The sequence below is a fragment of the Limulus polyphemus genome, unplaced genomic scaffold, assembly GCF_000517525.1.
Source record: "Limulus polyphemus unplaced genomic scaffold, Limulus_polyphemus-2.1.2 Scaffold1030, whole genome shotgun sequence".
Lineage (NCBI taxonomy): Eukaryota > Metazoa > Arthropoda > Merostomata > Xiphosura > Limulidae > Limulus > Limulus polyphemus.
This window is the reverse complement of record NW_013666640.1, coordinates 184,442-211,537: the sequence shown is the minus strand read 5'-3', so window position 1 is coordinate 211,537 and position 27,096 is coordinate 184,442. Positions and strand designations below refer to the sequence as shown.

At 32.1% G+C, this 27,096-nt stretch overlaps 1 protein-coding gene across 5 annotated transcripts in view; it reads left to right on the top strand.

Moving 5' to 3' along the window:
* Positions 1-27,096, top strand: part of LOC106461780 (steroid hormone receptor ERR1-like) — a 101,670-nt gene that overhangs the window by 43,041 nt on the left and 31,533 nt on the right. The window contains exons 2-5 of one of the 5 annotated variants that reach the window (XM_022388829.1): positions 15,676-15,768; positions 19,477-19,520; positions 25,205-25,321; positions 25,534-25,650. The exons of 1 other annotated variant lie outside the window; for it this stretch is intronic. The gene's annotated coding sequence lies outside the window, so the exon portion shown is untranslated. Of the gene's footprint in view, positions 1-10,438; positions 10,454-15,675; positions 15,769-19,476; positions 19,521-25,204; positions 25,322-25,533; positions 25,651-27,096 lie in introns of those variants that run through there. 3 more of the 5 variants (XM_022388830.1, XM_022388831.1, XM_022388828.1) reach the window with 3 other exon arrangements.

Here is a 27,096-nt window from a genome sequence, read left to right as displayed (position 1 = left end):
GTGCTAAAAGCTGTAAAGTTTCAAAGCTTTGTTGCTACTATTTTAGGTGTGAGCCAAAAAGTTGTTTCCCATGTGTGGAAGTGACACAAGGAAATATAAGAGGTTGCATGGAGATGGCTGAATAGAATGACAAACCAAAGACAACTCTTCTTCCTTACTATAAAGGCTTTTTGGATAATATAAAAGCTCTGTTGTGACCTTTACAATGAATCTTGAGTTTTTTTATAGACTCAAGGAAGCTGGTTTGTGGTCATGGAAAGCCTGTATTAAAGGTTCTGTTCATCCAGCATTGCAGCAGAGCTGTTGAGATTGGGTTCAAGATTGCCTGGCTTCGACTGTCTAGTGCTTTTCATAGATGAGTCCAAGTTTTGTCTTCTCAGAACATCATGCCAGAGCATGGAGATTATCTTGAAAGCATGATCACAATGCTAGTATTAGGGTGATAGGTTCATCATGGTTTTGACATTAGCTTCAATAAAACATTTGACTGTGTTCTGGGGTGGCTCTTTGACAGCTGTGGTACTACATCTTTTGCAGTTATGTAAAATATAAGACTTCATTTAGATCTGTATAGGGTTTGAAATCATTAAGTTCAAGGATTTTATTTGAGAATTTGTTTGTGGGTCAAGAAGGATTTTATTTGGTGACTAATGTGTCAGAGGGTGTTCAAGTGCAGGAAAAAGCAAGAGAGGGCATTTGTCCTTCCCCCCTACATTTCACAAAAAATTGCATGTATTATGATGTAAACTTAACATTGTAGTTAAGCTAAATATTTTAGTAATTTTTATTAAAACTGTAAATTTATGTTTGTGCATTTAAGCACACATAACATGTAATTTTTTGAGTGAAAAACTACAGTAAATGGAACAAACTTTCAGACTTCTGATATTAGAGAAACTAGTTTTGACACATTCATGAACAGAATACATGAATGCGTCAACTAGTTTCTCTAGTATCAGACTTCTGACAGTTTGTTCTGTTTATTGTGGTTTTTCACTAATTACTATACACGATATTGTGTTCTTTTATTATTATTACATACTCTTTTACTCTGTTGACTTGCACTGTAAAAGCTGACCCTGACATACATTGTTTTGCTCCTCCTTGAAAATATTTCTGTGAGCATCCATGCTGAAGGTGCATTATTTCTACAAACATTATAAAGTTTGGTTGTTTTTTCTAACAGTTTTTTACAAGTATGTCTAAAGTGGTAAAGTTTTAAGGCTACAAAGCTTTTCTCACCACAAACTATAATCTAGAAACAAAACACTCAAATTTGCAAGAATTAGGTGAAGGGATGGGAATGAGTTTAGGGCAACTTTCCTCTGCCTTATGGAAATAAAACTCCAGGTAGTTAATGTGCACATTTTTGATTAGTGAATATTCTAATTAATAAGATATCAGTGACAGCACATATTTCAGAACACAAATGTTATTGATAATAGACAGAGTGTATGTCACTTGAGTTGTATCAAACACTCATCTCTGAAAAGTATTAAAATTATATATATTGCAAAACTCGTAGATCTTGTGTATAATTATTTTAGTGTTGCAAATATCATTTCATTAATATTGTAGAATCCCACTATTTGCTAACCATTTGCAAAGTACAGTAAATGAGTTTTCAGATAGTGGTATGAAAAAATAGACAATCAGCTAACTCATTAATAACAGTCACTTCTGTAATTTCTTTTACTCTTTCAGACTTACATAAATTGAAAATAAACTGAAAATGTCATGATATGATAATATGGATAATATAGACAGATTTAGACTTGATTTGATTTAACTATTGACAAAGAGGTGTGAAAATCTGAATTAAAGTCAGGTTTTTATATGCTTAATCAAACAGAAAATAAGGTGTTACATTTCCCAACTAATTTAATTTGTTGAAAAACATTCTAAGCAATCAAATGTGTGTGCATATGCAACATTTTGACCAGACTGTTGATAATGAAGTATTTATACATGTATGTAGTTCTGATTAAGTCTATTATTAGTTTAACAAATGAAAAATATACCTTTTCTGCATATAGTCATATATTTATAATTATTTTATTGGTATGAGAACAATAATTATTGAATTTGAACTTTTACACTTTTATAAGCCATTCTAAACACGTTAGGAAATTATAGATGACACAAGGTCAGAAAAGTTATAGTGTGTAGATAGATTTGTTTTCAAAAAATAGCAGACTTGAATTATTACAATGTGATTGACAGCACATCGGTTAAAAAATTTGAAGATTCATGTTATGTTCTTGATGAGGAAATGATAAAAGATGGACTGTAATGCATTGTTTGAGAGAAGCAGTAGGATATGACCTTTTGAGTGACTTTTTGTTCGCCACATGTATATTGTTTCATACTAAAAAAAAATTATTTTCTCTCTCTTTTTTTTTTTGCCATTGAAACTTTTTTGATTGAAATTAAATCTGTCACAGTTACTTAACTTTTGAAATTTGAAAGTAGTTAAATGTATCAGGTGACCTCCTTCCTCCTGCACTCATCAAATTTAGTTTCTCTGTCTTTCACTTTCCTGGTTTTTTAATACTACATAATTGTTCAAGTTTTGTATTTGGAAACTTCTCCAATATGAAGTCTTGTGCAGTAGATCTTGCACTTAATTTCAGTTTTTAATTCCCTGTGACAGGCTAAGTTGTGTCTGTGTCAGTAGATTTTTTTTCTGTTACTTGAAATTTTATATGATTACATTAAAATATGTGTAGAAGTGATAAATTGATCTCAAGTTATAAAAGCTTATCTTTGAACTATTTAATTTTTTTCACCTATGCTCAACAATACAGTGTTTGAATATTATTTCTTGTAAGTTGTATCACCAAATTTATAAGAGTATTTTAAAATACTGCAATTAATAGTATAAATGTGGATCTTACAGAGTATTCAAGCATCAAGATACCTTCTTAGTGTACTTTTAGGTACTATACATGTGTTAATGACAAGTGATATCACCCACTGGTTTAATTGAAACGTTTTTGTTCATCTTCTGTTTTAATTACAGGTTTGTAAATGCATTTGTTTTTGTATTAATTAGTAGATCAAACAAGTCCACTTATAGTGCAGGCCTTTAAACTTATTTGTTTTAAAGACAGTTTTATTATAATTTTTTTATGTGAGCTCTAAGATTATCATTAGAACTTGGTGACTACTTATGGTAATTGATTAATGTCATGTAAGACATTTGATTATTCAAAATTATGATTAAATCATTAATGTAATGAAAATAAACAACTAATCAAAATTAGTGTTTCTGGTTTCCATTGTATTCGACTATTACAAATATACAAGTAATCAAATATTGCCAGTATGATTTCACAGTATTATTTTCGATTAATTCAGTTTTGTTCAGCTTAATTTATTAGTGTCATGACTCACATAGATAATAAACTTATTGAAATTAGTGTTTCTCACTATATTTGATTATACCAATTATCCAAGTCCCATAGGAGAATAATTGATTAGCTGAATGTAATTGATTAATGAGTCAGGCAATTAATTAATTATCATCTTTCACTAATATCAGAGCTCTAGTTATCATATAATGTACATGTGTGGCTATTGAGTGATATTTTGGGCTACAGCAAAACATGGAAAGTTATCACTTGGGAAGTGACTGCCAACTAAGGTCAACATCATCTTCAGTTTTAGACAAAGTTTTTATGTCAAGTCTTAAAAGAACTCTAATGGAAGTTCAAGATAGCCATAAAATAAAATATAAAATTTTATTAAAATAAAACACTAAAAAATTCAGTAACACAAGCCTGATATTACCAAATTTTGACCCCCCCCAAATGAAAAACATAATTCTTTCTTTATTCATTCAGCAAATCTATATGAATTTTTTTTATTCACTTTACAATTTCATACTATTTTGCCCCCATGCCTACCCCAGAAAAATTTCTACAGATGCCCATACATGTAAACTGGATAACATGCCCTGATATTTTGTTTTTGTATATTCTAAGTAAAATCATATTGCAATACAGAAGACATATCAGTCCATCATATGTGTAAACTGATTGAGCTGCTCATAGATTTGACATTTACATCACATATACTTCAGTAAATTTTATTACTTTTAGTTTTTTAATATAAGAAGTTGGGTATTTGACTAGTAAAAAACAACAAATATATCAAAATAGTTAAATATTTGGATTAACTATATATATTGCATTTTGGGTTGGAGTGATAACTTTATTGCATATTTTTTTGCATGTTGTTTTACAATGGCTTCTTCTCAGCTTAGTGGACTTGGTTGTTTTCTGCTTGCTTGTGTATGTGTTGTTCTATGGCAAGAAATTCTTGTAAAAAGCTACATTTTATGAGTTGGCACAGCTATGACATTGGAGGTGTAAATATTCATTCATCATTTCCCAACCAGCCACCCTATTGACTAAACCTGTAACAGAACATGCTTTTAATGGCCCCAGCTCAGTAATGATACCTCAAAACTGATTTACAGTGGTAAATTGGAATGTGCTGAGATTTGTCAATAGTGGTGAGTAATTCAAAGACTGGCTAAAGGGTAGTTACTCTGAAATAACTGTGTTGTAAATTACTGCAGCATTCAAGTGCTATGGAGATATGAGGGATACTGATCTTTTGCTGGGCTTCTACATTCTTAATATTAAGAAGGCTTCCCATTAGATGCTTATGACTGAGCATATTAAGAAAAACTTGTAGTAAATTTTTCAACAACATGAAAAAGAGAGTTGTGTACATAAAAAACATGAGTAAACAAGTGATTAAGCTCTCTCTTCTGGTCAGTATTGTGCTACTTATTTGGAGTAGCAAGTGGTGAAATACCTCCATTTTCTTCACTCTGTTCTGAAGTGACTTAGTTTATACTATGAGAGGAATCACATGAGTGATGGTACAGTTATTATTACTTTAGTCTGATGTTGCTCTTGAATTTTTAGCCACAGTATAGGGGCTCATAGAATGGCTCTAAATTTTAAAAGTACCAACTTTTAGCTCATAGCTCCATCTCTTGACCGATTTGAGATCTAATTTCAACAGTGGCTATTGAGGCTTCCCTCTTGTTTCCTTCATGGTTACAGGAAGTGTGGCAGTGATTTAGTAAATGTTTTATCTTTCAGTCAATATGTGCTACACACTCATCTGAACAGTACCTGCACTTATCTCTAACATTTTTACCACCATGATTGTAAATAAAAAAAATGTCCACACAAATTCTTTTGATTTTCAGTGATTAGATATGGCTGTTTTGTTAGGAAATATTTTCTGTAAAAATTCATTTCACTGTGTAAAAGCTGATAGAGGATATTTAATGTCAGTGTAACTTCCCATTTTACTAGTAACTCTGACTTAATAAACTTACCATTTTAATAAAACACTTTTTATATAATATGTCAGTGCCTACCCAGCAGAATTTCCCTTTTGGAAAGTTCTCAACTAAAAGTAGCACTGCAACACAGTTCTAGAAAAAATCTTAATATTTCAATCTAGCACACAATTTCAGGGAGAGACCAAATTAATCAAAATATTCCAACACATCAGTCATTCAGTGTCAAGCCTAAATGTAGTTAAGTTCCAGAACTTTCTCAAAGCATGTGGAATAACAGAATTCCCAGAAGTACTACAGAGTTCACTTGCTACTCTATAAGTCTTGAAAATAATCTACCTTTAGTTAATTGTACCATAAACAAAAGCTTATATTTTTATAGTCATTAGCATTTATCTTTGCAAAAAATAAAGTTAAACAAAATATGAGGTACAATTTTTTTAGTTATGTTATTACTGTTTATAATTGTGAGGTAAAAAACCACGTTTTGCACAATTTAAAGTAAAATGCTCCATTGGCTTAATTAATAGAGCTGTTTGTACTAGCTTTGTTATGACAGAAGTAGCTAGGTGCAGGTATTTGCATAATTGTTAGTTTTCAAGACCTGCTAAAGTGTCTACTTAGGACAGTTTTGCTTATATTTTCACATATACATGCAATTAATTATTTATCAATAGAGACGTGTTTAACAAGACACAGATAGTGGTAATATAATGAGCTGGTAATTGATCATCATTAGACTAATTTTCCAACATGTGTTTTTGTGCGAATTTTTTTTCTTTATGTAAGTGGTTCCACTGCAAAGCTTCAGCCACACGTAGCATACGACAAGGAAAGATCTCAGAAGGGTAGAAGGTCTTGAGAATTATTATCGTAAATTTCCGATCTTCACGAACAGAGTTAAATTTACCTCTTCACCAAAAATAATACGCACCTAGACTTTTGCAATACTGTGGTTAAAGAAACACTTAGAGGACAAGAACACACTGGTCGACAAAATCGATTTTTTTTCTCTTATCAAATATGTAAACACACTTTTCTATACCAGTTTTGCACGCTGATTCCAAATCTTTTCGGTTTTCTTCTAGCACATCTAATTATCGAAATATGACTGGTGTTAATTTCAGCACAATTTAGGTAATAATTACACATTAGGTAAGTTAACGTTATATACACCATACACTGGTTAAATTTATTCAGTACACACTTATGAAAAAAGAAATGTACAACAGCTTTTAAATTATAATTAAGGCAATAACCTTTCAAGTTTGATCGGTCTCATCACGAAGACTTGATGTGCTAGAGGGGGGAAAAACAGATTTGGAAACAGCGTCGCAAGAGCTATCTAGCCTATCTATGATTATATCTGATGAAAATGATTTGTTGGCCAGTGATACTATTGTCCATATGATCTCTGATTGCGCGTTCGCTCAAATTTTTGCTATTTCGCAATCGCGGCCGGCAAATAAATATTGTCAAAATAAAGTATCCGTAAATTTTCTAAAAGTGAGTTCGCCTTAGCGCTTTCTATTTTGCAATTGCGGCCAGCAAATACGCTCTCAAAAACCTATATACAGGTGGTAGTGAAGTAGCGCCAAATATTCAAGGACACTGTTTCGGACTCCGAATTTGAAGGTTTCATCTAAAACTATTTGTAATTTTGAATATCATACGTAATTCTAAGATTGTAATTACAGAAATCGTAAAATACATAATTTTACTTCAAAAATCATGTTTCAAGATACTGGAAATGAATGAAAACGGGAGGCAAGTCTCATTTACGCCTTAGAAACAGAGAGAATTAATAAGACATACCATCGAAGCACAACGTTTCTAGTACCGTATGCATTTTTGTTTACAACGCGTGTCGGAAAAGATGGTCTTCACTGGCTGTAAAAAACAAACAAAAAGACCCCATTTAGATTTGTTATCATATACGCATCCCAACTTCTAGATAAATTTATAGTGAAAAAATGCGTATTATATTCATAAAAATTATGGTGAGGTATAAAATGAAAACATGTAACCTTATACCTAAAAACTTCACCGTTCAAAGAGGCAAAGTAACATAAACCTGATGTAATATAACGGTTTCCATTGTTGGGTGGGTTCTGTTTTTTGGATTGTTTGGTAAAAAGAATTCATAGTCGTTTTTTCTTAATGATAAGAAAGTTTTATTTTTCCGACTACAAGTTCTACAGTTTATAAACGTTCCACATAACAAATGATAAGCTTAACTTGATAAATAAAATAAAACTTCAGTAGAAATTCCACTTACTAATTTTCTAATACGTTGACACTTCTCATATCTGTAGCACTTCACTGAAAATACAAATTTAAATATTAAAACACGAACTAACTGGCTAAATCAATAGTCGGTCAACAATTACCACATATTCCCTCGGTAAAAAAAGAAACAAAAAAAAAGGATCATTTAAGTAAAACAACCTACAATTCTGCCTTGCCTACATTCTTACCTTGCACCCATCAATTTTTATAAAATATTACCTGTGTGGATAATGGCAATGAATAATTAACAAATAGTCCATTCTGCAGTTTGTCTTAGTCAAAACCTCTTTTTCACTAGTTTTATTACACTGAATGCTCGTTCATCTTCAGCTGAAGTGACAAGGAAATTCATGAGACTAAACAAATATGCATGTTAATTTATTTAAACATTGTTGGCAAATGAATAGGGCATAAACAAATAATAAGTCTGAAAAGGCTAAAAAACAAAATGCAATATAATTATTAATTCCGAGTCCACCCCCCCCTCTCCGAACGAGTAACTAACATGTAAAGCTTGTTTATTGATTATCGTTGAATTTCCAAAAAAGGGGAACTACTACTACTACTTAAAACTTTGAAAAGTCGTTCGCCATAATAATTGTCGCGAGAAGAACATATCAATCAAAACGTCATGACCAGCATGACGCTCGTCGCCAAAAGCCTAAGCAGATGACGTTTAACTGTAATAGTTAAACAGTCACTAGTTTACGTATATTTCTCAATAGTAATCTGTATTGGACCAGTTAAGTTTCAAGTGTTATTTCTCGTTATATTGTTAATTATTTGTATAACATAATAGGAGTATTAATCACAGCTTGATAATTAATGGTTTATAGTGAATAGTGATTTTTTTTAGTGGTTATAATGCATGTTCAATTTTAGTGAGCGACAGTTATAATAATTTTCTTAGAACTTTCATCCTCTCAATAACTTCTGAATGATGAAGTTAATTAAAATAAAAAATAACAGATGTTAACAATAAGTTAATAGATGATATTGTTGTTATTCCTTACAATTTCTGAGTTATAAATTAATTGAATAAATTTAAAAGTAATTATAATTAACTAACTTAATTGAGTTAGTTCACACAATAATAGCTGCTCATAAAATTGAGAACATAAAATAGCGTATGAACCATAACTCAGTCCCCGAACATCCTTGGAGGAATCCTCCACCCCTAAATCCCCTACTTTTTCGACTTAATATGTCGTATCCCATTCGGCCTGATAAGTCCTGCTGTTTGACGAAAGACTTGTTGACACTGGATATGGCAGATGTGTGATTGACATATTATTTAACCTAGACTCTGTTTTAAAGACATGTTTTAACATAAGTAGTGGATGTAGCTGTTTGCTAATTAAAAAAAAAAAAAAAATCACGTATGAAATAGTGCCTATGTGGCAGTTTATTAAAGTAACAGATGGGGTGTTGAGTTTTTCATTCTGGGTGTGGATTATTATATTTAGGAACGGCAACAACAACAACATATTCCGAAAGCATTTACTTAATGTATTCAGCTTGAAAAAAAAAAGGTTTTAATTTCCTGGTATGTTAAAACTTCTATAAAACAGGGTTTTAACCAAATTTTCTTGAAATACTGGAGGGGTGAAACTCCTTGATATACTTTAGTGGAAGTGTATCTTGGTTACTTTAAACACCAACATATGAAAACGAGTTTGTCATTTTGTCGATTTTCAACAGTAAAACTTTACGTAGGGATGTTTACCATTTAAAACTATAGAAATTCGTTAATCGACTCAATACTGTCAAATATCACAAAAGTGTCGTCATTGTATCATCTCTATAACACACAAGCTTAAAACATTCCGGACAGGACTGTAACCAAACATTTTTTCGTGGAAGCACAGAAAAAAGGTTAACAAAGCTGGAGTTGACAATCATTCTATCAATCTGTTCACAGAGTTTACCGTTAATCATAGAATGTGATTATTTTATTGTAAAACGTAAATATGTTTTAAAAACATGTTTAGTCAAACCCTTTATAATTTCACTCCCGGCGAACAAGGTTAGAACAAACATTAATGGCTCCATGTCACACCTAGCACAGTACATTTCATTAAACTGTCTGAGTTAATGCTATTGACAAATTTAAAAGTATGTTTAACATAATATTCATTCTGTAAAAACTATTTCCAAAACATGGCCAAAAATCTTGCTATTGGTTAATTGTTTGCGCTTGTTGAAAATGCTAAAATTGTTTAAATGACTGTTTTCCTTCGATCAATGGGACGTGTATTGTGTGAATCGTAGAGGCAAAAACTGTTACTGTCATCTTTGACGTCACTTGTCTTCCCTTGTTGGTATATAAGATGCGGAACTCAAACTTCTCTTACGTCATATGTTTCACTACATACATGTTTGTAAATGGCCAAGTAAAGGTATTGTAAAAATAAATATCACGATACAAACACTCAAGATATCACTAATATTTCGATGTGTGAATTTCACAGCAATTTTAGTGTTATGGCATAGATGGTTTTTCGATTAGGCTTTTCTCTGTATCAGTGGTTGTCCACTTCTGTTTTAACAACAGTAGAAGTAAAGTTAAAAGTTGTTTTAACTTCTACGACACATAAACGCTAGAACTTAATGTAATTGATGTAATAGTGAGGGAAAATGTTTCAGAGGATAGGGATTTGTATGAACACTGATATGTGATGAAAATATTTATTATGCAATCTTGCACTCAGCTGAAGCCGACTAAATGATACACAACCGGTACTGTATGTGTGACGTGGACGCCATTACAGACTAAAGTTACGGGGTATTTCGTAGCCGGAGCTTAGGGACGTGACGTGCTGATCACATCTGCCCAAGGTAATAGCAAGCTGCCAGGAAAAGAAAAAGAAAAAAATTCTAAATCAAGTTCAAGGTCACTATCTCATAACCCTGTAGTTTAGAAGCTGGTTATTTTGTAGAGTGCTGCCATCTATGGTTCCGTAAGGTCTTGTGGCGGCACCCTGGAGAGAGTAGGCTAGGCCTATAATGTAGAGGTTGAATGCTTGTCCGCAATCATGCCCAAGTTGTATGAAAAGTATATTACGCTTTTTGATTTGTTGTTATTGTTTTTAATCAAAAGTGGTTAATTATTCTTATCTCCTGTTGTAAATTTTAAGTATTGGGTAAGGTGTTTAAGATTTAGATATGGTAAGTAATTCGAAGTTTTGATACTTCATGAGGTAGTTTTAAACTCGATGTCGTCACGCTGATGCATGTGTTTGATGTTTACTTTCACGAGATATGTTTTGAACTTATGGTTTAGCTATACTTTTGGTTATATACATATGCGATGTGAAAATTTTCTTTTATATGTAAGATAGAGATATTTTTTTACTGTCTTTTTATATATTCTCATATGTGTTAGAAGCTGCTTTGAAAGTGTATAAAATCCTAAAAATGGAAATGGCAGTGGTAAACAGTTATTGGCCCTGTAAGGTGTAGTACTGATACTTCAGCATTATAACAATATATTAAAATATTTATTTCTTCTGTTATACTGAAAATTGCATTTTAAGTACCCAAATTAGAAAACATTATTAGTTTCAACATTTTGATACAAACAAAACTAATTTTGTTAACAATAAAATACAGTTTAAGATATGATAATACAAAATTGTGCAAAAGTTTACTTTTTTCATACCTATCATTTTTGTATAAGACCAAGAATGTTAAATGTTACATCATCTGATTGTTCATAAGATCATTGTATACTTGTAGAAATAAAGTTTTGTTAATCATGTTCCTTGATGTTAATAACTAAGGCTTTATGGCTCCAATCATTGTGATGGCACAAAATTATTTCAGCTTGGTAGTTATACTGTACATTATTTTTGTTTGACTTTAGGGACATTTTGTTTGTTAATAGTTTTGTGGGTAAAAGAAGAAAATCATGTATTATGGAGAATGAAATTATTTTTAGATCTCATATTATTATTATTATATATCTACACAGTTCTCTCATAAACTGATGAAGGAATTTGATAAAAGCATAGATTGCTATAATTATAGTAAAATAACCGCAAAAAAAATGACTAGGAGCAGGTGCTCACTGCTTACCCATTTTATAGTTTAGTAAGAATAGGAGATGCAAAATACTGTGTTTGACAAGATTTTTTTAAATGCTTTAATAAATGTTTCATAGTTGTAGAGGAAAACAATATGAATTTAGAATATTATATGGCTAGAAGCTACACAAGGGAATTCAAAAACTTGTGGAAGTTGCTAACTCCCTTAATTTTCTAAAGATAATTTCTCTAGTGAAGAAAAATGAAGTCATTTTATACCAACTATCATATCATACTAATTACAATAAAAAATTACACTTAATTGTGAAAAAGTTGTGTATGTTACGTACTTTTTACAGCAGGACACATAAAATTCAGGGTAAAGTATTAGTAAGGATAGCAGCCAACTAACAGAAAGTCATTAAACCCGTGTTGGAGTCACAGATAAACCATTTGGTCATTCAAACTTTTCATAACCACACTAAAATACTTAAAATTCAAATCTATCAGCCTAAAGCACTTGATTTGATATACTTACTGTCATAGAAATAAAAGAAATGTGAAATAACTTACTTTATTTAGAAGTCTGCATTTAGGTTTTTAAGGGTAAAATATTTTGTATATCTATTGCCAAAGATTGTCTGATTTTATCTAGCAGTAGTAGTTCTTTTTGAAAACACTTGCATGTAATTTTTTTTTAAATTAATTATTTGTCATACACTTTGCCTGTGTTTTACAAAACATTTGGCAATATTGTGAATGGTAAAGGCTTCTTCAGTATTATATCTCAGATACAAAGAAACAAAAGTAAACAATATAATATGCATCCTCAAATTTTTCTTTGAAAAACTGCATTTACTGAGAAATTTATCACTTAACTGGCATGGCTGTTTCAGATGTAAGTTATTGATTATTTTGGTAAGAAGGGAAATTTCCAGATGTGTGGGATTTGAACTTACGTGCCATCCCTAACCATGTAAGTACAGATTGCTTTGCTAAGCATGGAATACTTGTAGCTCCATTGTTCAGTGGGCTATGGTTAATTAGCTTTTAGATCTCTGATTGAAATTGACGAATTGACTGATACTGAGATATCTGGTTGATGTTAGAATAACAATAACCACACAAATTGAATAATAGTTCAGATTTAATTATTCTCTACCATATTATTTAGACATTTGCTTTTTTTCAAGCCTCCTTGAAATGACTAGGTCATTGGTGCTCACCTTTTTTTTATGAAAGATTAGCATTAGAAATGTAGAAAGTATACAACAATTTTATATATATCAAGTACAATACCCATGCAATCTTCAATAAATAACAATTTTGTAGGCTATTTTATTAACAACTACAATGATGTAAAAAGCTTTTAAGATACGGGAATTAAAAATCTGGAAGTTAAAACATACAAAAATTGTCAAGAAATCTTTAAATATAAAATGCATTCAATTATCAGAAGCTTAATGGTTTTCTTGCATGGGAAATATATGTAAGAAATTGTCTTTTTATAATTATATACACATCTTGAAAAGATAATTACTTTACTTTTATTGATACTAACTTTTAGTTGTACAGTTTGTTTCTAATATTGTGGATAGTATTGTTAAGATACTTAATTCCTTGAATAATTTTTGTTAGTGCTGGAAAACAAAAAAAAAATTAAAGTATCATTGAGTTTGTACTCAAAGGAGGTATGTTGGATTTTGTATGTTTTAGTATTTAAATTTTTACTTTTGTATCTTCCAAATCTTTTATTTATATTGATGTAATGATTTATGTTGTAAAGGTATTATTTGGAAAAAAAAACTCGCCAAAAAAGCAGAATGCTAAGGCTAGCTCACTTAATGAATACATTATTTTTTTGATTGCAAGTTCTACAAGTTAGCTTAACTGATGCTCGCTGATAGTCCTAACTTTACAGTAGACACTAAAATACATTTGCTCTTGGTATATAGCTTGTGATATATATATATACCTTATTACTTTGTGGAGAATAGAAATTTAATATTACAAGCTGAACTTAACTATCTAACAAACTTAATCAAACAATATTATACTACTTCAAGCAATAACTTACCAATGCTCTCTCAAAAACCAGTAATAATCTATCTTATCCTAATTCACATATTCTTCAAGGCTTTTCCTAAAATTCAAGAAGATTCTAGTTGTTGAGCCATGCATATCATAATACATCAAACTTCCATCTCTCCAAACAATATGAGTTTGAATTGAAACTTAGGTAACAACATTACTCCCACCTGGGATAGTGAAGGCTCTTGAACAATCTTATTAGTCAAAGAATATAATTGTACTTTAAATTGAAACTTCCATTGTTAACAATAAAAGTAACAACATTAATATTCATAAGTATAAACATTATAATCATTACAACAGTAATTATGTACGTGATACAAAGAACAGTCAAAATGTTGAGCAATAAATAAAGAAAATGTTTTTTTTTTACTCATTTAATATCCCAGGTTGTCCAGTCACTAAATGTGTTTTCTTTTTTGTGTGGCTAATGGTAAGAAGGTAGGATAATGTCTAACCTTTATCAACATTGTGAATGAATGATCTTGATCTTGAATTACTGTTTCATGATTAAAAGTAACATATGCTTCTAGCTGGTTTGATGAAAAAGTTGACCACCACTTAGATGTATTTATTCTCACAGTTGCTCTATGTTAGAACATCAAGTATATTGACAAAAACTATTTGGAATGGTTCCAAACAGTTCTGCTATAGTTGCTAATATTGTTTCATTCACATCACAGTTCTCATGATTTTCACTTATTCCATACAGAATTTCTGCATATGACCCAGTAGAGTTGTTTTTGTATCCTCCCTAGTGTTTTTTTTTTAACACTATGTGTCCAGTTGTTGAAAGTTTGTGGAGATGTTTGGATGCTTCTGATTGTAGCAAATGTTAATGTTCCTTATGAAGTCATAATTTCCATCCACTGGTATCTTCCCTTTTTTGACAAAACAAATCTTCTTGTAAGCATAATGAATCCCACTGTGCATAGTACATCTTTCTACATTGGCTGTATTGAGCCCATTTCTGCCTTGATCATTCTGCTTTATTTTTGATATGGTGAATAATTGGATTAATATTGATATGTTTTTATCTGAACATCTTTCAGTGGACTGTAAGATGACATTAGTTCTTCATCATCTTTGGATGCCTGACCTTGGGTTGTGCTGTGTTGTACCTTGGATTGTTGTGTTTATTATCTTGTGCTTCCCTCTATTCCCAGTGTTTGTGTTATTCAGTAATATAAGGTACTTGGGATGAAGCATCATAATTTTCATGGTTCTCTGCAGGGCAGTGCAAGACATTGAAGTTTTTTACTTTTGAAGTTTATGGAGCCATCCTGTTATCTGGTCTTCTGGATTGCATTAATTCATCATGGTCTTTAATGCTGCATGAGTGCAAACTGATGTCTATATAGATAGTGCTGTAATGGATTTAGGGCTTGAACAAGATTTACTAGTTCTTTTTGAATTGCAAAGTACCTCCTTTTTGTAGAATTCATTAAATTGCTCTGGTAGGTGATCACATGACCTTTTAAATTCTGTGCTTGTGATAACATTATTCCCACTGCAAAATCACTTGTATTTGTTATCTATTATGAATGAGTCTTAAAAGAGTTATTCTGGTGTGGGATTAGTGGTTAATTTGTATGTCTTGTTAATGGCATGTTTACAGTCAGCAGTCCAGCACAATTTGTTTGATTTTTTTCTAATAGTTTATGTAGAGAGTGATTTTACAAAATGATGATAGTAGGAGCAAAATCCAAGAAGTCCTCTTTGTTTACACATTCTCTGGTACTGACCAGTTACATATAGACTCGTTCTTGGTTGGGTCTTTAGACACTCCCTCTTCACTGACTATGTCCCAGGAATAATTCATGTTTCTTGGGATTCAGTGTAATGTTCTCAAATCTTAACTGAACTAGTACTTTTCTTACTCATCACAAGCATGATTGAAAGTCTTCCCATGTGTATTTATGCCATCTTAATATGACATTTCAGGGTAGTCCAGGAGAACACATTCCATTAGTTGATCAGATGCGATACATTATCCAAATGGTAATACAGCAGATTGCCTTAACCCTCTTGCTACAGGTAGGTCAAATTGCGCATGTCATGACCTTTTACAGAGTTACATAAAAAAATTAAACTACTTTATTATCAATGTATAATGAATAAACTTGGCATCAAAACATAGTTAATAAATCAAGTTTTAATATCTTAATTTATAAAGGAGATATTTAAATAAACCTCAATTCTCCTTGTATAAGAATTGTAACATTTGTTCTCTAGGTCTTGTCCATCTTCTAATTTATTTAACACTACTCTATGAATTACAGGCTTAACATAAGTTACTTATTATGATATATAGATATTAGTAAGTTACAGTGAAGCTTGAAGAAGGGTGAATATGACCAGTACTTTGTATAAAATATATATTGACTTGCATCATCTCCCTTAGGTTTATGTGGTTACCATAGAATAGCAGTAGATAGAAAAAGAGCTTACACAAACAGTAAAGATTATTATGAGTTTAATATGGTACAAGTAAGGGGTTACAAAAGCAACTTAATAACATAAATGATGCTTGAAGTATGATATGATACAATGGAATTGGCAGTATTTGCAAACATTGTTATACATAGAACACGGATTGTAGTAGAAAATAAGAACATCCTTGTACATGCAAATACAGTATGATATATATATTTAATACTAGAGTAAGATATTAGCTTTCCAAAGACTTATTAAACATTGTTACAGACACCATGAATAGAAGTCAGGTTCAACAAAAAAAAAATGTTTCATGACCTTGAATAAACTGGAGTTATTATACAAGCTGATTACAACTTGTGCACTCAAATGTTAGTCTGCTGCAAACAGGGCCATATTAAGCCTTATACATTTTTAGGGACCCATTTTTCTATTTTTCAAAATTGGTTAAGGTTGGATTCTCCAAAGCCTTTGAGACCCTAGTGCTGAAGCCTCATCAGCCCTTTGTATTAATCTGCCAGAGGCTGCAAGTGGATAATTACAGTATACCACAGGAAAATAAAGCTAGAAAACTCTTTGAGTATGGCATTGTTGCATTAAAGTGTACTGCTTGACTTAGATTACAATACAGGTGTAATGTGTCTATTGTTTGAAGTTGAGACAAGTTTCTGGAAATACATAACGATTTACCAAACATTGTTAGCTATAGGCAAGGGGTTCTGGGGCTAAAGCTACCACAAAATGTACCTTAGCTTCTGTAGCCCTCTCACTCAATGAGCAATGTTAACTTGTTAAAGCTGGTTCACTTTCTAAATACTAAGAGTATGTGGATTTATAAGATGTGGAGTGCAGCTCTCTCAATTTTTTCCAGCCCATCTCAGCCTCCACACTAGTAAGAGGCTGGCACCACCCCTGGCTAACCAAAACACCCCCAAAAATTCTGTGAGTTCAGAAAAGTAACTGATTTAAATTTTTCAAATATAAAATACTTCAGAAAAAAAACTAATTGTAATTCTTTGACTTGTTTGATCATTGATGTTTATAAAAATTTATTATACAGTACTGACAAAGTTTATTAGGTTTGAACAAATTGTTTTGCTATCTTAATTTTTGGACTTTGTGAGAACAGTCCTACATAATCTTGAAGACTGCATATAACTTTGCAAATAAAGTAGATATTGATGATGTTAAGTTTAGGTAGAACTTTGTTCATCAATTACTTTCCAATTTTATGTTTTTTATAAATTAATTACATCAGGGATAGAAATAATGAAATAAAATTACATTTACTTCAGGGAAAGCTGTCGGGAAGATTACGTAAAATTACATATCCCCATGAATTTTTCTATTTAATCCATGCAATATGTTCAGTTTCATTGGTCATAACTAAAAGAATACAGATGGATCATGCATTCAGGAAAGACAATTAAAATTGTGAAATTTCTCGAGCAAAGTTAAATTCCCCGGGAATGTAATATTTCGATCCCTCGACAAATAGTCCCTAGCATTAAGTATCAAAACTAATAATGTGCACATAATAATAATAGTTTTGATACATTGCACCTGGAAAAATTCAAGTCGATTTCTTTTGTGTTACATACATGTGCATTTCAAATATGATTTAACTCTAAAATTGTAGAAAACTTTAAAGTACCAGGCAGAATAGCAAGAATCTTAAAAGTAATGACTAATGCAACTGTGATTCTGCTAAATAAAGCTTTGCAGAATGTGGATAACAAACTAGTTTACAACTGTGGTTTGTTTAAAGGAAATAGTAATTGGTATTTTTAGGGTGAGATAGTACAGGGTTGTTATTCAATTTGTGCTCTGTGGAGTTCTTAAAGCTGAGATGTAGACAGATTTTGATGATAAAAAGATTCAGTTATTGTAAAAACAAAAACTGTGCTGTATAATAGTGCTAGAAATATAACTACATAGAGTTTCTAGGAATAGCTCTTCATATTAACTTCATGCATTCACTCAACTAAATGAGTATGTTTTTAAATGGAAATTTTTAATCTTTCATATGATAATTGCAATTTCAGTAAAGAATATTTTCCTGCATTTAATGCATACAAGCAATGAAAAGCTTAATAATTTAACGTGATCAGCATACTATCCAAAATATATTATGCTTCTGTAACTAAGCTGGTTGCGTAGTTTTCACTTATCTTTGATTAAAACCAGGGGTGGAACAAATAATATATCCATCTCCTTATGTCTGATCAGATTTGAATTGGATAGTAGATATGGCCATATGTATTGAAAAATGCTCCACAAACATGTGCTACTGCTTTGTTAGTATTAAACAAGTTACTTTATCATTGTTTTTTTGAAACTTTAATTATGATGTACACAAGGATGTACAAATCCACGTGAATAGGCAATCATTGCAGGCCCTTTGAAGGAAATGTTATACATAGTGACAAGAGGCACCTCAGAATCCCCCACTGAGACTGATGTTTGGATTGTGTTTGCTATTGTTGTTACTACTGCTACTGTGGCATATAGTGGCATCATGTTTTTTCAAATTATGTAACAAGTATCTGCATTACAACTACCATGGCTCCCACTTTTTAATACTGGGGAAATACTACTATGTTTAAAAGCTAATAGAAAAAAAACCAGTGGGCTAGGTGATGCAATAACTGATATGTGCGATGTACATGCTGTTAGTATCATGCCTGTGTAATATTGAAATAATTCATTGATGGAACTGCTAAGTGGTTATCCTATTCATTGCAAAAGTAATACCCAATTTGACTTCATCTGATAGTGTAATATCCAATTAGATCAGATAATTATCTTGTTTCTAATTAAAACTGTTACTGGATTATTTAAAGTGTTCATTGTTTTTAACCTCTTTAGGCTTATTGAGGTTGTATTGGATACTATATGGACACATAGCTCAATAAATGCTGTACACAAATGTCTTGATATTAATTGTTGATTTTTGTGTTTTCTAAAAATAGGGATAATGGAATTTTATAAGACTGCAAAATTTTCCAGTTTATAAAATTAATTTTCTTTTCAGAATAGATATTTTTTATTATTCTAATGTATAAAAGGAAGCTGAATGATTAACAGTATGAAGTTGTACTGTTGTAACATCATTCTCCAGGTTCCAAATGTATGTCCAAGATAAATTAACATGAAATTGTATACACATTAATAGTAACATCAAATTTTGATAATTTTGTATGGTATAGATGACATATATTCTAAGTGTTTTAAGATATTGTGTGGTATTGTTTTATGTATTAACAAAAATGTGCAAAGTTTTACTTCCATGGCTTATATAATTTGCAGTTACCAAGGGCCTAGAATATTGTGAAAGTAGAAGCTCAAGTTAGGTAACTAGCACAATTCCTGTTATAGTTTTCTGTATTGTGTTAAGTTTTGCTACATCATTAAAATATATTCCAAAACATGCATACCTTCGCTGACACTAATAGCTGTTCCTCGATCTTCATCTTTGCCATCTAACATTGTGTTTGCTTGTTCCAGTCTTTATATACCCCACTTGACTGCCCTTGGTAATATCTAATTTGCAAAACTTTATGCCGGCCCTCACACACTCGCTATGCAGGTACTGTATATAAGCATTGCATGCAGACAATAAAATCACTTTTTCTTGCTAAAGCGCGAGCATTCAGACTAATGTTTGTTGATTTACATTTTTTTAGTTTTCAATTTCTAATAATCGGAAATTCTTTGTTTTGTTATCTAGAGATATATTTCGTTGAATTTGTTTTTTTGTTTTTTTTCCTACAAATATATTACAAAAAAAATTGGATATGAATTATTGTGTAAAGGTTTCAAGCACGGAGGCTACTCAACCTTTGTCTATTTCTCCTTTGTTATCTAGTGGTGGTCAGCAGTCGAGGGGAGAGCCACTCTCTGTGAAAGGTGTCCGTGACCTGATTCGGGGCGAGATGTGGCCTGGGGGTATCTCTCCCGGAGGTTCTGATTTGAACTTTCATTCTGAAACAGGATATTCTGGAGAGAATTTAGACTCCCTGTTTTCTGCTCCTCCTTTCACTAGAGCTTCCTTTCCTGAGGACTCATCTGATCAGTCACCTTCTGCCCAATTGGGACTTTAGGGTTGTTTTACATGCTTTATCACGGCATCCTTTCAAACCCATAGCCTCCTGTTCATTATATCATCTTTCCCTCACAGTTTATTTTTTATTGCTGTTAGCTTCTGGATGCTGTCATTCTGATTTATTTGACATTCATGTTCAGCGAACTCTATCACTCTACCTATGTTTTGCTCTATCCCAACCGATCATTTATTCTAAAAACTCTCACTACCAGAGAAGGAAACAGATCTTTTTCTCCTATTCATTTACCTGGCATTTCTCATCTTTACAGTGGATCAGACCCAGATCGTTTGTTATCTCCTGTCAGGGCACTCGGATGTTATGTGGCTTGTAACGAATCATTTCGAGACTCTAAGAACAGATTTTATATTCATTGGGATCCTGCAGTGTCCAGGGATTTTTATCACCTGTTACTTTAACCAGATAGCTTCAGAAGTTGATCCATATTACCTATTCAGGCTTATCTGTTAATGATTGCAATATGCTCCACTTCACCTCTCACCAGATTTGACACCTATCAATTTCTTTGGCTGCCTGGTTCTCTAGAAGATATTTTGTGGGCTGGTATGTGGACTTCTCGACACGTTCATATCTTATTTTCACAATCTGGCAGTTTCCTCTTCCCCCTGTGGCTGTGTTGACTACCTCTACTAGATTTTTAACAGGGAGGTGAGTAACGTGTTATCTGACTTATAGTTATTGTTCTTTTCTCTTCTAGGGTCCCTATTGATTTCTTTTGGATCCCACTCAGTGGCGAGTGTTGCCCAGTCGAGTATGCTTGTATTTAAATTCCGCACTAGCAACCTTTATATCGGTTCCTGGTTGCAGTGGGCTCTGTCAAAATGTGTTCCATAAGACCATTTGGATGGTGATATTTTATTACAATATTTCTAATGGACCGCTACTCATGGAATATCATGAGTAAAGCTAAAGGGGATTTTGCCAGTCATTGCTGATTTTAGAACTGAAATAGTCAAGATCAGCTTGATTTTAAAAATTAGGGAACGTGGTTCACCTGTTGCAATGTCTCCGGAGACCTGCCCCCCCCTCTACTTGTGGAGCTCAGGAGTCCTTATCATACCCAGTTCCCAGTCGCTAAGGTGGTGGACAGAAGATTTTCCTTCAGAGTGTTGAGTTTTCTCCACTCTTGGAGAAGAGGGCAAAGTTGGGGACCCCCCTACCTTGGTCCCTGGATATTTTTTCCCAGATATTGGTAGGAACAGGAGCAACCTATGCAGGAGCCTACTCATAAAACTAGTCCAGATTTGATGCTATCTCCTTGTAAATCCGAACAGAACGTGGTCCCATCTTTGGTCCTTGGTGGGATAGTGCTCCACATTCTCTCCATAATTCCATGGGTAAGCAGAATTCTCCTTGCCCACTTGGTGGAGGAGTAAAGACAACTGTTTCTAAATTCAGACTGGATGAGTTATGGACTTTGGTGAAGTATGGTATATGATCCCGTCAATCCAGACCTGGGATGTTGCCTTTTGTACTTCTTCAGGCTGATCAGAAGGATTGTCCATTTTGGTGTTGCTTTCTTTCTTTCATAAATTTAGTGGTTCGAAATGCATAATTCTGTGGTTACTTGTAGGAAGCCTATCACAAAGATATATATATATATATATCTGCGGTCCAACTGCCTTGGCCACCAACATGGGATATGGGTACCATGGTCCCTTAAATCCAACCCAAGTTATGGAATTTCGGGTGTTTGGTCGGGGCTGGACCATATACTTGTATTATATTCCACCCTTTTCAATTTTCTGTAGTTCTGGGTGAAGAGCATACTTGTTCTGGATGTAGTGTGGTGTTCCCCACTGTGATACCACTTCTCGTGATACATAATCGTTCTCTGCAGATGCTTTCTGTATGATCTCTGTCCTCACCGGCCCCTCTGCCTTGTCAATGTGGGATTCTAGCTATTAGTGCCAGCAGAGGTATGTATGTTTTGGAAGTTATCATTCTCCTAAACTGAAAATGTATTTTCAAACATACTTACCTTTGCTGACACTCTCCCTCCTTTCCTCCCCACTAAAGGCCAGTGTTAGTGACCACAATGAGGTAAGTCACGAAAAAGTGATTTTATTGTCTGCATACAATGCTTATATACAGTACCTGCATAGAGGGCGTGTGAAGGCCGGTGTAAAGTTTTGCAAATTTGATATTGCTGAGGGCAGTCGAGTGGGGTATATAAAGACTGGAGCAAGCAAACAAAATGTTAGGTGGGAAAGATGAAGACTGAGAAATAGCTATTAGTTTCAGCAGAGGTAAGTATGTTTGGAAATACATTTTATGTTTATGAAAATAACTTTTGTGTATGTCAAACTTATTTCAAGCAAATTAAACTGTTCAGTTAAAAAAGTTGTTGGAAATTATATGTAGTTTGGAACCTTTTATTGCTGTGACTCAGAATTAACTATAAATTTTTGGGTTTCCTGGGTGTAATGACATTTAGTGGTTTTATTTGAGATGGATGTGTAATTACAAAAGTTGCTTAAACAATAGAAAAATAGTATTCATGATGTTAAGAAAATGTGTATGTTAAAAAAATCAGTGAAAGACAAAAATAAGAAACTATAACACAGTACTTTCAAAAGGTAGATCTTTCCGTAATATTCCTAAGTTATTTAGAAGTTTTAGTGTTGAGTGGAGATCTGACTGTCTCTCAAGGTTAATGTTGACCCTACAACACTTATAGCCTGAGGTTTTTGCATAATATTTGGATTGTCAGAATACGTTTATTAAGAATCTTCCTGCTATGCTGGATTTGAGGGCAGCAAAATTTTATTTGGCTTAAAGGCCAAGGTTGCCATTTTGCACACACACACACACACACACACACACACACACATGATTGTGTACATTGTAGAATAATGGTGCATATTGAAAAGACAAGGATACACTGCTACATAGTGTTATATAAGTGAACTTTTTATAGCTTACATAGTTTCATCATTTATTAGATAAAATATATAAAATAATTTTAATGCATTTTTTTATATTTTAAGTTAAAAGAAGGAAATTGTAGACATCATTGAATTTGTTCATTATAGGTTTTAAAAAGACATGGTAAGAAATACCTAATCATATAGTACATTGTATATGTGTATGTAGGTGAATATTCAAGGTCTTTGCCATAGTGGCAGTTCTAGAGAGTGTTATTAAATACTAGGTGTTTATAAACATTTTTTTACAGGTTCTGTGAAACAACTGAACGTTTAAAAAGATTTTTTTCTTACACAATATTTTTTTTTTGAGTGTGTGTGCATTGCATCCTTTTTTACATTTGCATTCTTTCACCAGATTTGGTGGGGAGTGTTGCTTTGTCAACAGTACTGGCTTAACTCCACTTGCTTTATGTCACTCAGCCAAACTGGAATAGATCCATCACAGGGTGGTGGTTGATCTGTTGGTAGCCTAGTACATGTTATATGAAAGCATAACTAGTTAATGGAAGAGTGCCTGAAAGTAATTTTTACATACTTAAAGTAGTCCTCATGAATAATTAGGTATGAGCCTTGTTAGTATATATATAACCATCATGGCTTCAGTGGAAACTTCTATTATCTTTTAACCAGTGTACCTTAGTTTTCTTAACACCATTTTAATTAGACACATTTTCTAATTTTTTAATTTGTTCATGTTGAACAAATTAAAAAAAAATCATTGACAAAGAAAGATCTTGTATCATGGAGAGCATGTACAAAAATAATTATGGAGTTACAGATATATCAGCCTGATAGATTAGAATAATCTAGTCCTTCATTCTGAAAAAAAAAAACTGATAAGATACAGAAATTTCCCCAGCTGATTCAGTGATATATTGACTTCTTTGACCTCTGAAGTTTAAGTAGAATCTTTCATACCTATTATGATGACCCAAGAAATATGCTACCCACTTTTTCATGTGTCTTACAGAACATTGAAGTATTTACATCTCATAAAGAGATAGCTTGGTATCATTAATTACTGGAACTTATGAAGTTTATTATATTTATCTTTTTACTTTTTATATAGTTCAGACAAATATCTTAGTAGGTTTTGATTGCCATTAGAGGTTGTTACAGGTACCCCAAAACCTGGGTATCTACCGATTTTAAATAACCTGACCTAACCTGGGTCTCTCTTTTTTGTTGTTGTTGTTGTTCTACTACCTGGGTATCAGTTGTTAATTTGAAAATTATTTTATTATTGTTTTCAGTAATGAAATAGACTAAGCAAATCTACAGATCTGTAGAGAGGAAATATATGACTTATTTACTGAATTTAATATGTATTATGCATTTAAAATATTGGTATTTGTTATCAGTTTAATATAAGTTATTTTTCTTTATTATTACCCAAATAGTATCTGGACTCATGGATATTTTTTTGCAGCAGATACTAATTTCCAAATTTTATGATGGTGCTGAACAGTAATTACTGTTATTGATTTGTATAATTTTATCCCAGTTGGGTTAGAGGAAAGCTTGTTGGTACTTGTAACTTTTGAAATTTTTTCTTTTTTGTATTTTTATTTATATGCACCTGTTATATCATATGTGGCATCTATCTGTAACTTTGTGGATAGTAGAATATAGGGCTTGTTGCAAAATATATGCAAATTTTATGTATATTATTATCAACAGACTTCTGGGTTCTAAAAGAAAAAAAGTATAAAAAACACATCCCATTTCTAGTTTTTTTGTGGAATTCTTTAGCTATTTAACATATTTGGTTGACTTTTCTAGTATCCAGAAAGCTTCTTTTTTCCCCAGAAGGTCTGATTTGTAGACGGATTGATAGTGAAATCAAGATTTTACTAGACCTTTTTTTTTTTTTTTAACTTGCATGATCTGTGGCTCTGATATATTTGGAAGTAGACTTTTGATATTAGGTAACAAGTCAGTGTCTGTCTGTTCTCTTGAACATGCATATAACTTCTTTTGTAGATGTCGGTGCACTTGAAAGGCTACGATTCACTGAAGAACCACTAGTGGTTAATGGTATTTGCTGTTTGTTGACAAAGAACTTAGATCATCACTGGAGTAATCATTCAGAAAGTTTATGTAAGTCAACAGTTTGTGAACTTAATGTATTTTTAGTTTTGTGTTTTCTAGCTTCCTTGCCCAGTAATGATTGTCATTATCCAGTATAGAAGGACATATTGGTCCTAAAAACTCCAAAATATTTGGAAAATGAAATAAGTAAGAAAAAATTACTGAAAGATGAAATTCAGTATTTTAAATTTAGTTACTACCTAACTCTTCTGTTTTTGTAGATGTCTGTGCACTTGAAAGGCTACCATTCACTGAAGAATCATTAGTTGTTCATGGTGTTTGCTGTGTGTTGGCAAAGAATTTAGATCTTCATTGGACCAATCATTCAGAAAGTTTATGTAAGTCATCAATATGTGTATGTAATGCATTTCTAGATTTGTACTTCCTTACTCAATAACTATGGACATTACCTGGCACAATAAGCCATATTGATCCTAAAACTCCTAAATATTTGGAAAATGAAATAAATGTAATGCTTGAAAGTAAAGTTCAGAATTTTCAGTTTACTTAACACACTCATCATGGGCAGGTTAAAGTGCTCATGTCATAACTTTTTAGAGTTACATTAAAATTTAGTTAACTACCTTATTATCATTGTATATGAATATATTTGGCATCAAAACATAGTTAATAAATAACATTTTAATGTTATATAAGTGTTAAGTTCTTCATTTTATAAGGAAATATTTGAAAAAATCCCCAATATTCCCTAATATGATAATTCTGATATTTGTTTGTTAGGTGTTCCTTTTACTCTAATTTATTTACCACCTCTCTGAGAAGTGTGGAATTTAATGTAAATTACTTGTTATGATATAGTTATTACTCAGGCAAAGCATAATTTTAGAACTTTCAATCTTATTTGTTTACGGAGCCATAAACTAGAAAATTGTGATATTTGTTCTTCAGGTATTCTTTATTCTCTAATTTATTTACTACATCTCTGAGAAGTGTGGAATTTAGAAAGCCAGAGAAATTATGATAGTTATTGGACAATGTCTGCTTTTTGTGTGCTATTATTCTGTATTTTTTGGTGCGTTATTTGATTAAATAAAAGTTATTTAGTGCAGTAGTACCATTAGTATACAAAAAAAGTAGGCATATGTTTCATCAATAGCAAAAAAAAAACCCAGGTAAGTTCTATATTTTTTGCTTTTCATATGTATTTTTTACTTATTATTGTAAAGGTAACTAAAATGTAAAAGTTAGAAATTCATTAGGATAAATAAAGATAAATAATATAATAATTCTTCATGAGGTATGCTTGTGAGTAGCTCATGCACTACATAACTTGTATGGTAACAGAAGCTACATGCTTGCCAAGTAATTTACAATTTATGTGGCAGGATTATTAGTTGAGAGGTAATGGAATTTTTCTACTTTTTGCATTATTTTCTTTAGTGCATTATTTAATTCAATAAAAATTAAGTTCATTACTATCAGTAGTATAAAAAATTAGGGTTAACTCTTTGAAAATGAACAGCAAGAAAAAAAGAAGATTGGTTAAATATTTTGTTTCTTGTTTTTCATCTTTATTCTTTATGTATAATTATAAAAGTAACTAAAATGTAAAAATAAGGATCCTTTTAGGTTTGTTAAGATTAGATTAGGTAAAATATATAATAATGATATTATAATAAAAATGTTTCACAAGGCACACACATGTGAGCAGCTCGTGGGTAATGTAATTCGTTAGCTTAACGTGAGCTGAACATTGCCCGAGGGATTTACAACTTATAATGGCATGAATAGTAGTTAGGCATGGTTCAAAGGGCAATAAAACA